The 13,790-nt window shown below is 37.7% G+C and overlaps 1 pseudogene; it reads left to right on the forward strand.

The window, feature by feature from the left end:
- The window catches only part of LOC102479698 (nuclease-sensitive element-binding protein 1 pseudogene), a 28,542-nt pseudogene extending 23,838 nt beyond the window's left edge, over positions 1-4,704 (forward strand).
- Positions 4,705-13,790: the final 9,086 nt, after the last annotated feature.

Genomic DNA, 13,790 nt, shown 5'->3' on the forward strand with positions numbered 1-13,790 from the left:
TGACGCTCTTTCCATCTCTCTACATCCTAGGCAATGTTGGAAATAACTGAGATTAGAAAGTTCTTTGAACTAAACAGCAATGAACATATTCCATATCAGAATCAGTGGAGTGATGCTAAAACAGTTATTAAAGTCCTTGCCTTACAATGCATATATTAAAGAAAAAAGGTAAAAAATTAATGACTAAAGCTTCCAACTTAAGGAGTCCCCCCAAAAGTGGCAGAATAAACCCAAGTAATATAAAGAAAAGAAATAATACAGAACAGAAATTAAAGAAACAGTAAACCAATATCCTATCCCATAGAACTGATAAAGCCGTAAATCGGTTCTTAGGGGAAAAAAATCAAATTGGTAGTGTTTTGGCAAGACTGGTGAAGAAGAAAAGAGGATAGTGTTAGAAATGAAGAAAGTAATGCAGTTATAGATAAAACAGACATTTAAAAATAAAACCACATGAAGAAATATAAACTGGCAATTAGTCTTAGTAAGATTACAAATTTCCATACCTAATGGAAAAAAATCATTAGAATTTTTTTTCATTTTATTTATATTACCTTTTATTATTTTATAATATATTTTTTAAATTACATTACACTTGCCTTTACTGCTCTACAAGACCTGGAATTAAAGGACACATAGAACACACAAACATCAAGTTGTAATACCTACTTGTAATGAACCATTACTACAAGAGGGATGTAGTTATTTAAAAAGCAGATGTGTGGCAATGCAAAATAAAATACAAACTTGTTTAAAAAAAGAACAGTAAACTTTTCTTTTTTTTTTTTTTTTGAGAGGTTTTTGCTATAGGGCATGTGCGCTTGCCAGACAGAGACAGAAAGCGAGAAATCACCCCCCAGGGGGGATGGCCACACCTCAATCCCTTCTCCTCTGTTCTCCTCTCGGGATCTTGGGCACGCACGCGCGCACACACACTCGGCATGAGTTTTAAGCCACCAGGTCTGTGACGCAAACCGCGGTCGACTACGTGGGAGTCCAGCAACATAGCCATTACCCTAACTGCTGGTCCCAGTAAACTTTTCTTTAATGGCTATAGAAAGGAGGTGGTTTTATTATTATTATTATTATTATTATTATTATTTTGCAACACATTTGGTCCTGGCAGTCAGTTCTATTATGCATTCAAAACAATATGTGCCCTGAAAGCTTAAAATTTTCAGTTTGTGTGTGTCACTTGAATCAGAGGCCAGACACATGAAAAAATATCATTCTCCATACCCTCAATAACTCTTCCTCCAGAAGGTTACATGTTAGGGAGCTCAAGACTCTCATTGGTTATGGTATTTTATAATTATTTTTCTCCAGTAACACTGGATGCTTTTAATATTCTCTAAAAGAGAAGCAATGAAAATGCAAATCTCCAGGCCCTAATTTTCTCTTCACATTCTCTAAGTAGTAAAATAGCAGCTCTAGGTGCTGATGAAAAAAGATTTCTCTTTTTTCCTTAATTTTTTATTTTTTCCTCTTACTTGCTCAAAACCACCGCCGCTTCCTTAGTTTTTAACCATATTATCATTAAATGTATTCAAGGTTAGTTGGATTTCCATAAAGAAAACTTTAGTTGTCAAATATTTCATAAATAAAGCATTACATACATGTAATTAGTTCTATCTACCAACAACATATTTATATATGTTTACATATTTATTTATCTTACTTTCACTGAATTTATTTTTTTCTGGCTGAAAAGTTTGTTTTTATGATTCTTAGTGAGCATGTTGTTTTATAGCAAATGCATTGTATAGTTTTAATCATAATTAAATGCTTATGGAATAATTTTTCAAAAAGATAACATATCATGAACAAGTTGGGTTTATGCCAACAAAAGAAGATTGTCTTAAACAGGGGAAAATTAATTAGTATAATTCACCATGATAACACATTAAAAAAGAAAAATTATATGATTATCTCAAAAGATACAGGAAAATAGCTTGATAAAATTAAATATCCATTTATGATTTTTTAAAGAGCCTCTTAGCAACAGAGCAGAGAGCAGAGCAGCCAGTGAGACCAAATGAGGCAAGAAAACAACCTCAGACCTCCCATTGCCTTCCAATTGCTCCAAGTACATCCTGACCAGTCCCTCCTACATCCCTTCACCACCATTAATTCACCAAGACTGTGCCATGGAGCAAGAAACAGCAGTAGTCAATGAGAATAATTAAGTCAGGAAGACTCCCTCAGACTTCTAGCTGACTTCTGCCCACCCAGGAGTATTTTGACATTTCATAGTTTACTGAACTGTACATTGCATTGCACGACTTCTACTCTCTCCAGCAGTTGAAGCCCTTCAGCTCAGCACCAGGAGCATCTGTTCCCAAAAGACTGCAAAAGGAACCAACACCTAAAGCTGGCTATTTACAGACTTCTCTAATTGGAAAACAATAACACGTCTGAGAAGTAGAGCTTGATTCCCCCCTGACACTACAAAATCAATACCAGAAAAGTAGAAAGAAGTGTATAATTCATGAAATGACTAGAAACCAGCACAGATGCACAAGAAATATGGGAAAACAAGAAAATACCTCTCCTTCAATGGAACAGAGCAACTTTTCTTCAACCATAGATAGCACAAAAGATTTCACAGGAATGTCAGAAAAAGAATTCAGAATATTCATGGAGACAGAGATGAGGAAGTCTTTCCAGGATTTGAAGGAGGAGATAGACACTACAAAAAAAGAACCAGTCGGGGGAAGAGCAGTTGGCATAATGGCTATGTTGCTGGACTCCCACATAGTCAATCGTGGTTCAAGTCCTGGACCCAGTGGCTTAAACTCACACTGGGCGTGTGTGCGTGCATGCCCAAGATCCCGAGAGGAGAAGGAATTGTGGCATGGGCATCCCCCCGGGGGGGTGATTTCTCGCTTTCGGTCTCTCTGTCTCTCTTTGTCTTTCTGGCAAGCGCATGTGCCCTATAGCAAAAACCTTTAAAAATAATAAAAACAAAATAAAATTCAAAAAAAATCAGAACTTCTAGAAGTAAAGACAGTAAGAAGGAAATCAAGACCTCCCCCAAAAGTATCAATAGCAGATTAGACCATGAAGAAGACAGAATCTCTGAGCTGGTAGACAAAACAATCAACTTAGATAAAAACAAACAAACAAACAAACAAACAAACAAAAAAACCCCACCAACAATAATGAAAAGAATCATTTAAAGAAATGAGGACAACATATGGGAAATACTAGACACTATAAAATGCCCAAATATTCAAACAGGTATTCTAGAGGGTGAAGAATCAGACATGGCATGGAAGGATCATCTCATGGCATAGAAGATTTATTCCATGAAATATTTGCAAGAAACTTCTCAAATCTAGAGAAACATTCAAACATCTAGACCCAAGAAATACAAAGGATGTGAAATAGGGTCAACGTAAGAAGATCCTCTCCATGGCACATCATAGCCAGATTGGTCAACATCACAAAGACAAGATTCTAAAAACGGCAAGAAAGAAATATCAAGTCTCTTACAAAGGTTATCCTGTTAGATAAACATCAGACCTCTCAACCAAAACAATGCAGGCAAGAAAAGAATGGGAAGACATATTCAAAATATGAAAAGCAAAACAATTTCAACTAAGAATTGACAAGATTACCCAACAAGATTATCCTTCAAATGGGAAGAACAAATAAAATAATTCTCAAACAAAAACTGAAAGAATTAACCAATACTAGACCAACTCTTCAAGAAGTACTGAAGGGAGTTCGATCGGTAGCGGGAGCGGAGAGCGGACCCCAGAGAGCCCTGAGCAGCCCCACCGCCGGCCTAGTTACCATCACACCCCGGGAGGAGCCGCAGCTGCTGCAGCCGGCACCAGTCTATCGCAAGGAAAGTTTTGGGAACTGTAAAATGGTTCAATGTAAGAAATGGATATGGTTTCATCAACAGGAATGACACCAAGGAAGATGTATTTGTACTCCAGACTGACATAAAGAAGAATAACCCCAGGAAGTACCTTCGCAGTGTAGGAGATGGAGAGACTGTGGAGTTTGATGATGTTGAAGGAGAAAAGGGTGCAGAGGCAGCAAATGTTGCAGGCCCTGGTGGAGTTCCAGTTCAAGGCAGTAAAGATGCAGCAGACCGTAACCATTATAGACGCCATCCACGTCGTAGGCGTCCTCCACGCAATTACCAGCCAAATGACCAGAATAGTGAGAGTGGGGAAAAGAACTAGGGATCGGAGAGCGCTCCTGAAGGCCAGGCCCAACAACTCCGGCCCTACCGCAGACAAAGGTCCCCCCTTACTACATGCAGAGGTCCTATGGGCGTGGACCACAGTATTCCAACCCTCCTGTGCAGGGAGAAGTGATGGAGGGTGCTGACAACCAGGGTGCAGGAGAACAAGGTAGACCAGTGAGGCAGAATATGTATCGGGGTTATAGACCATGATTTCGCAGGAGCCCTCCTCGCCAAAGACAGCCCAGAGAGGACGGCAATGAAGAGGACAAGGAAAATCAAGGAGGTGAGACCCAAGGTCAGCAGCCACCTCAACGTCGCTAGCAACTTCAATTACCGACGCAGACGCCCAGAGAACCCTAAACCACAAGATGGCAAAGAGACAAAAGCAGCCCATCCACCAGCTGAGAATTGGTCCGCTCCTGAGGCTGAGCAGGGCGGGGCTGAGTAAATGCTGGCTTACCATCTCTACCATCATCCAGTTTAGTCATCCTACAAGAAGTGAATATTCCAGCAATAAGAAATGAACAAAAGATTGGAGCTGAAAACCTTAAGTGCTTGCTTTTTGCCGGTTGACCAGATAACTAGAACTATCTGCATTATCTACGCAGCATGGGGTTTTTATTATTTTTACCTAAAGATGTCTCTTTTTGGTAATGACAAACATATCTTTTAAAAAAAAAGCCTGGTTTTTCTCGATACACCTTTAAAGGTTTTTATATTGTTTCATATCAGGTCAAGTTGAGATTTTTAAGAACTTCATTTTTAATTTGTAATAAAAGTTTACAACTTGATTTTTTCAAAAAAGTCAACAAACTGCAAGCACCTGTTAATAAAGGTCTTAAATAATTGAAAAAAAAAAAAAAAGAAGTACTGAAGGGAATATCATATTAGCAAAACTGAAGAGAGACAAACAAACATAAGAGACCAAAAACAGACAAGAAAATGACTAACAAAATGTCAGCGACAAATCTGCAAATATTGATAATAACACTGAATGTGAATTGATTCAATTCTCCAATCAAAAGATACAGACTGGGGCCGGCAGGTGTTGTGGTGGTTAAAGGCACTGGATTCCCACATGGCTGACCACGGCTTAAGTCCCAGACCTGGCAGCTTACTTTCTCACTTTCCCTTTCTATCTCTTTTTCTCTCTGGTCAAATTACAAAATAATAAAACAAATGCAATTAATTTAAAAAAAAAAAAAGACAGACTGGCTGAATGGATAAAAACAGAAACCTTCTATTTGCTTCCTACAGCAAATGCACCTCATGATTAAAGACATACATAAACTAAAAGTGAAAGGCTAGAAAAAGATATTCTATGCAAACAGAAATTCAAAATAAGGCTGGAGCTGCGATACTTATATCAGACAAAACAGGCTTTAAGACAAAAACTTTAAGAAGAGACAAAGAAGGACATTATAAGGGCCAAAAGGCAACGTGCTTTCTCACTTTCCCTTTCTCTCTCTCTGGCCAAATTATAAATAAGAACAAATGGAATTAAAAATAAATAAATAATTCCTTTAAAAAACATAAAGAAAATCCAACAGAATCCACAAAAAAACTGGAAGTGATAAATGAATACAGTAAAGTGTCAGGATAAACAAAATCGATATACATTAGCATTTCTATACACAAACAAGGAGTAGACTGAGGTATAATTGAAGAAAGCAAGTCCATTCAACATAGCCACAAAATGTATAAGATACCTAGGAATAAACCTAACCAAAAAAGTTAGACCTCTACATGGAAAACTATGAAAAACTTAAGAACTAAATTGAAAATGACACAAAAAAGTGGAATCCCATGTTCCTGGATTGGAAGAACTAATAAAATCAAATTGTCAATCCTATGCAAATTAATCTATAAATGTAATGCAATCCCAAATAAATCACCAGAGTCAGTCTTAACAGATTTAGAAAAAAAAAATCATTTTTTTCTGGCATCATAAAAGACTCATATTGTCAAAGCAATTTTGTGCAAGAAGAATGGACTAGGAAGCATCTCACTCCCTGACCCCAAAATATATTATGAAGCTATGATAATCAAAACTGCATGGTGTTGGCACAAAAACAGGCATGTGGACCAATGGAATAGAATAGAGACCTCAGAAATAAACCCCAAAACATACAGCCAACTAATTTTTGACAGAATACCAGTCAATCCAGTAGAGAAAAGAAAACCTCTTTAGCAAATGGTGCTGGAAAAACTGGGTATCCACCTGCAGAAAGATGAAACTGGACTCCCATCTCTCATTGTTAACAAAAAGTAACTCATGAGGCCAGCAGGTGGTGTGGTGGTTAAAGTCACTGGATTCGCACATGGCCAACCATGGTTCAAGTACTGGACCTGAAGGCTTGCTTTCTCGCTTTCCCTTTCTCTCTCTCTCATCAGGTTAAAAAGCTTCTGCACAGCAAAAGAAACAATAATTAGAGCAAGTCGGCAACCCTTGGGATAAGAAAATATATTTGCAAACTATGCCCCAGATAAGGGACTGATAACCAGAATATACAGGGAACTCAAGCAGCTTACCTGAAAACAAATGATTAACCTCATTAAAAGATAGACAAATGAGCTGAACAGATAACTGTCTAAGGAAGACATACAAACAGCTGAAAAGCATATGTAAAAATGCTCAGCATCCCTTATCATAAGGAAGATGCAGATCAAAACCACAAGATACAACCTAGTCCCATTCAGAATAGATCAGATTAAAAAAATAAGAAATGGTAAGTGCTGATGAAGCTATGGTGAAAAGGGAACTGTCCTACACTGTTGGCGGGTGTATAAATTAGTGCAATCACTGTGGAGAACAATATGGAGGTCCCTCAAAGACCTACAAATAGAACCCATCATATGATCCAGCAATTCTACTCCTGGGCATCTACCCAAAGGACAGGAATACACCCAGTTGGAAAAGTACTTGCACATCCATGTTTATTACGGCATTATCACAATTACTAAGACATGAAACCAACCCAAATGTCCATGAACAGATGAATGGATTGAAAAAGTGTGGCATATATACACTATGGAACACTACTCAGCCATAGAAAATGAGACCCTGGCATGTGATAGAAAGTGAACAAATATGGAGGATTTACAGCTAAATAAAGCAAGGCAGACAATGAAAGGAAGGCATTTTATGTCTCCACTTAATATATATCAAATGTCTGGACTCTGTGGCAGAAACTAAAAGACTAGAAGATAGAAGAGCATTGAGAATAATTGAGGATACTAGAGACTGTGTGAGAGGAGGGTGGGAAATGGGGGAAGGGTGAGAAGAAGGGAATCAAGGGTAAAAAGAAAGAAAGAAACATTTAAGGGACACAAAAATGGAAAATTGATGATATCATGTATCATAATATCTTTAACTGGACTAATATACAGTATATTCATGCTGTGAAAATTCATTTTGCATGCTGTAATGATATACGTGATTAAATATATAAAAAAATAAAAAAATACATTGCATATTGGTTCAGCATGCTCACATTTTTAAAAATCTTTTTAAAATTTACACATGCGCCCTGTAGCAAAAATCTCTCTCTCTAAAAAGTAAATAAATAAAAGTAATAATAATAATAAAATAAATACTTTTAAAAAGCCTCTCAGCAAAATAGGAATAGTAATTTTCTCTTTTCCTTTTTTAAAGAGGTTTTTGTTATAGGGTACATGTACTCGCCAGAAAGACAAAGAGGGACAGAGAAGCAGAAAGCGAGAAATCACCCCCTGGGGTGGGGGGATGGCCACACCGCAATCCCTTCTCCTCCATTCTCCTCTTGGGATCTTGGGCATGCATGACGCGCGCCTGGGGTGAGTTTAAGCCACTAGATCTGGTCTACTACATGGGAGTTCAGCAACATAGACATTACGCCAACTGCTGATCCGAAAGTAATTTTCTTTATCTGACTCTTTTTGTTTATCTATTGTTGTAACAACAAATCACCCCAAAATTCAGTGGCTTACCTCAATAACAGTCATCGATTATTTTGTGTGCCTTCTGTGGTTCAGAAACTCAGGTTTATTCACCTGGGTAGTTCTGGCTAGGGGGTCTCCTTCGGTCAGTCAGAGACTGAAACTAGGTTTATCTCAAGGGCTTCTTCATTTACATGGTCAGTCCCTGAGCTGGCAAGACTCAGACATCTAAGGGTTGGAACAGCTGGGATACTTTAGGCATCTCTATGTATATGGAGTCTCTCCACAGGGTCTTATTTTGATGATGATTATTATTTTCTTAATTTGTTAGAGGGTTTGTGCTTGTTGGAAGAGAGAGAAAGAAAAAGTAAGAAAGCACTCCCTATGGGGCATAGTTATACTGCAATCCCTTCTCCTCCATTTCTCCTTTTGGATTTTGGGCACGCATGCATACGAAACTAGTCTGTTTCTCAAGAGACTGGGTCAGAGACTAGGTCAGAGACTTAAGCTCCCAAATAAACATTCTAATTAATAAAATAATTTAGAGGGCTAGTTAGCAGTGTGGTGTTTAAGGCAGCTGGATCCCTCATGGCTGACAGTAGTTTGAGTCACAGACTCAGTGGCTTTAAAAATATGCCAGGCATGTGTGTGTGCGCACCCAAAATCCTGAGAGGAGAGTGGAGGAGAAGGGATTGTAGCATGACCATCCCCCTGGGTGGGTGCTTTCTCACTTTTTCTCTCTCTGTCTTTCTCCAGTGAGTGCACACACACTGTAACAAGTTTAAAAATAACAATAATTTAGAAAGGTTGCTGAATACAATGTACGAAATTACGTGCCAATATCATGGCATGTATGTGTATCAGCAATAATAGTAAAAAATAGTTAAGCTGGAAAAAAATAGAGAAAGCAAAAAACCTATACGTTAGTAAAGAATTAGTGCCTAGAAAAGAATATACAACCTAATATCATTAGTGGATGGGCCAAATAAAAAGGGGGAAAATAACTTCGGCATTCATGGAAATTTAGTGTATGATAAAGACAGAATCCCACATCAAAGGGGAGAAGATATACACATCAGTAAGTATTATTGGTACAAATGTCTTAATAGTTCATAAAATGTAAAGTTAAACAATAACTCATTTTTATACCAAAATAAAACCCAGAGGGTCTAAAATATAAATTAAAAATTAATAAAGTAAAAAATGCACTAATGAAAACAAAATGAAGGGACATACATCATTTACAAAAGCACTGAAAATATAAAACACTTAGAAATAAATCTAAGACATGAAGACTTCTTCCCAGAAAACTGTAAAATACAACTGAAAAAATGAAAGATTGAAATAGCTAAATTTATGAATTGATAGTTTCAAGATGTCAGTTTTCTACAGGACAATCTACAGCTGTAATGTAAATCAATTCAAGATCCCAACAGGCCTTTACAGAATCAAATGTATATGGAAGGGCAAAGATCCAAGAAGAACTAAGACACTCCTGAACAAAGTGGGTAAGCTTGATTTACCAGCTGTCAAGACTCATAGTACTAAGATAATCTGGTTTTGAAACAGGGAGAAAGAAGTGGAAGACAGCCGAAAGCATAGAAACAAGACTACACATATCTGGAAACTTAGTTTTTAAACAAAGCTGGTATAATCACTGAAGAAAGAACAAATGTTTAGTACATGGCACTTGGGCACAGTATGGGTAAAAGATGAAATGAGAAACTTTGTAAGTTATATTTGCCACCCCTCCTCTTTTTTTTTTTAGTTATACACTCCTACCCAGTGCCATATGATTTGCAGTGCCTCCCTGTGTAAGCAATATATGCTTCCATCCCAGTGAGTGTGGCTTAAACTCTGGCATGTGCACATCTGAACTGGTTAAGAGTCATTATACAGCAGTATCTTGTTCTTTCCTACTGTCACAAAAATGGCATGTTCCCTAAGGGGGTATTTTTTAGTCTGGAATGGAAAGACATACAGACCCTGGAATGAGAACATACCTAGGGTAGAGGTGAGGCAGCCAATCTTCAGTTACAGATGTGGAAATAAGTAAGAAATTATGTATATTGGTGCAAGTCACTAAGATTTGGGGGAGAGAGTTGTTTGTGACTACTATTAAAATGACTAATAAAAAACATCTATTACACATCTTTCTAAAAAATAAATTTCAGGTGGAATAAACAAGTAAATGTGGAAGTAAGAACAAAGATTTTAAAAGATGATACAGGCAGTATCTTCAATGAAACTGGGAGAAATTAAAATAAAGATATCTTGGTTTTGTTTATTTGCAGCTCTCTTTATTTTAGTATTATATGGCATTATTATTGCTTTTATGCAGTTAATATGTGTTTATATCTTTATTTGCGTATTTATCACTTCCATTGCTTGTTTTTCTTGTATCTCACACCTGTTGAAATAAAGCTTCTAGGGATTTCCTTTACTAAGATCCTTCTGATGACAAATTATTTCTCTCTTTTTTTAAAAAAAATTTTTTATAGGCTTTTGCCATAGAGTGCATGTACTCGCCAAAGAGATACAGTGAGACAGAAAGTGAGAACTCACCCCTGGGGGAAATGGCCACATCACAATCCTCTATTCTCCTGGGATTTGGGGCATGTACACACATGCTCTGTGTGATTTTCAAACTGCTAGGTCTGGGATTCAAATCGCTATTGACCATGTGGGAGTCCAGTGCCTTAACCAGCATGCCATATGTTTGTCCCTCATTTTTGTATTTTTAAAATTTAGTAATTTTAATAATCAAATTAAAATTTAATAAGTAAACTTTTTAATTTAATAGAGCACAAAGGCCCACCCAGATTCAAGGGGAAGATACATAGATTCCATCTCTCATGCATTTGCCAGAAAGACAAAGAGAGGAAAAATAAGAAAACACCCCCCAGGTAGATGGTCACACTGCAATGCCTTCTTCTCCATTCTCTTTTCAGGATGTTGAGCATACATGCTCACAGGCCCTGTGTGTTTTCAAGCTGCTGGATCCAGAACTCAAACTGTGCAGCTGACCATGTGAGATCAGCTGCCTTAACCACCAGGCCACCAGCTGGCCTTCCTTCCCCTTTCTTTCATTTCACAGCTTTTGATGATGTGATTGTACTAATTTTAGGTTTCACTGGCTCCTGATCACAGAATCGTGTTTCCTTTTATATTTTGCAATATTTGATCATAACATTACATCATATGGAATTTATCTGTAGGAATTTTTTAAGACCTTTAATAAAGGTAGGTTACTTTCCCAGGTTCCTGAGAGTACATTTTATTCCAAACATGTTAAATTCTCAGCCTGACCATCCCAATGTGAATTCAGGTTATAAGCATACTTGTTTGGTTATAAATGCTCAGGTAAGGGTTTTTTTTTCCCCCTCTCCTACACATATGAAGGCTTGAGGCAGAGAATTCTCTTTGTCTGGGGGAATGGAGGACAGGTTTATTGTTAGTTTACTCTTATATTAGGTTCCAGTTTCATTAGGTCTGATAGTGAATGGTCCCTCCACCCTCACTTAATTTTTGGCCTCAGTATTTATTTTCTTTTTCTTTCCTCTTCTTTTTTTTTTTAAGAGTTTTTTGTTGTTGTTGTTTTGTTTTGTTGCTCTAGGGCATGTGCGCTCGCCAGACAGACAAAGAGAAACAGAGAGACAGAAAGCGAGAAATCACCCCCCAGGGGAGATGGCCACGCCGCAATTCCTTCTCCTCCATTCTCCTCTTGGGATCTTGGGCACGCACGCACACGGTTTGAGTTTTAAGCCACCGGATCCGGGACGCGAACTGCGGTCGACTATGTGGGAGTCCAGCGACATAGCCATTACGTTAACTGCTGGTCCCCTTAAGAGTGATTTTTGCTATAGGGTGCATTCACTTCCTGGCAAGACAGAGAGACAGAAAGCAAGAAATCATCCCCAGGGCAGATGGCTATGCCACAATCCCTTCTTCTTCATTATCTTCTTGGGATTTGGGGCACACATACAAACATGCACAGAGTAGTAAGCCACAGGGTCCAGGACACAAACCACGATCGACTATGTGGGAGCTCAGCAACATAACCATTGTGCTATCTGCTGGTCCCAGAATTCCTTATTTTCTTGCTAGACCACTAATCCATTTAAAGATAGTTTTCAATTTTAACATGTTTTATTTGTTTCACCTTATATTAGCTGAGTTACTCAGCTGGCCATACTGCTTAAAATAGACATCTTTTCTGTCACTATTAGCATTAATGATTGAACTTCAACCTTTTTTTTTTTTTTTTTTTTTAACTTTTAAGCAAGTCTTTGTTAGATTTCCAGATAGTTCCTGCTTTTGATTTGGGAGATAGTCTGTCTCCCAAAGTCAACTCTGAACAAGTGACTTAATTTCCAAGTACGCTCGTGCTGTGCCTGTAAGATGCAGGGCACACAGCAGTAGTTGAGTGAAGTGCAGGTGATTTACATCAACACTATTCTCACTTTCCATCTTTGTCGATCTTTTTGTTACTTCAACATTATGCATTATTTAAACTAAGAAATAATGGCTTTTAAAATATGCAGAAGGGAGCCATGGAAGTAGAGACAGAAAAAAATAGGTCCTGGGGTTGGCAGGTGACATGATGGTTAAGGGCACTAGACTCCCACATGGCTGACCACAGTTCAAGACCCAGACCTTGCAGCTTGCTTTCTCATTCTCCCTCTCACTCTGTCCCTCTCTGGTCAAATTAAAATAAATACACAAATAAGTAAAATAAAGTAAAAAATAAAATAATTATTTTTTAAAAAAGAAAGAAAGTGTAGGTCCTTGATTTTTAGGTTACTTGGAGTCATGAATTCGTTGAGAATAACCACATTTCTAAATACCACCACAAGATATCAACCTACCCTACTTTACACACAATTACTTAGCAACAATTGGAAACATGACCTGAAACTACAAAATCCAGCCTAACGCTAATAGTTGTTGTTCAAAAGTGCTCTGAATAGAGAATTAAGAAGCCATGTATCAGTTTGTTCAAAAGTGAAAATTAAGAGAATTAGAGAATTAAGAAACCATGTATCAGTGAGGTCTTCCTGACCTTCTGGGTGGTAGTCAAAGTTAGAAGAAATATGGGAAGAGGATTATTGAGGAGAAACAATATTAAAGTAGAAACCAAAAGACTCATCTCAGAAGGCACTCTTTTTTTCTTTTCTTTTTTTTTTTTTTTAATTGCCAAGGTGCATGTGCTTACCAGAGAGAGAGTAAGCATGCAGAAGAGAAGGAGAGTAGAAAGCACCTTCCAGTGAGGCAGTCATGCCACAGTCCTTTGTCCTTCATTCCTCCCTCCTGAAGGGATTTGGGACATGTAGATACATACACCTAGAGTATTTTTCAAGCCTCTGGGACCAGGTCTCAAACTGAATTGGATCACAGCTCTTAACTACTGTGTATGGGGTTGCTCCAGAATGCATCCTTTTAAAAAATTATTTATTTAATTTTATTTATCATTATTATTATCTTAATATATAGAGCATGTGTGTTTACCAGAAAGAGAGAAAGAGAAAAAAAGAGCAAGCCACCAAGTCCATGACTCAAACCAGGAGTCTGGCGCCTTAACTACCATAACACCTGCCACCTGCTGGCTCCCAAGGAAGGCATTTTTTTTTTTAAAAATTTTTTAATTTATTTTATTTTTTTTTAATTT

The sequence above is a fragment of the Tupaia chinensis genome, unplaced genomic scaffold (genome assembly GCF_000334495.1).
Source record: "Tupaia chinensis unplaced genomic scaffold, TupChi_1.0 Scaffold143673_1, whole genome shotgun sequence".
Lineage (NCBI taxonomy): Eukaryota > Metazoa > Chordata > Mammalia > Scandentia > Tupaiidae > Tupaia > Tupaia belangeri.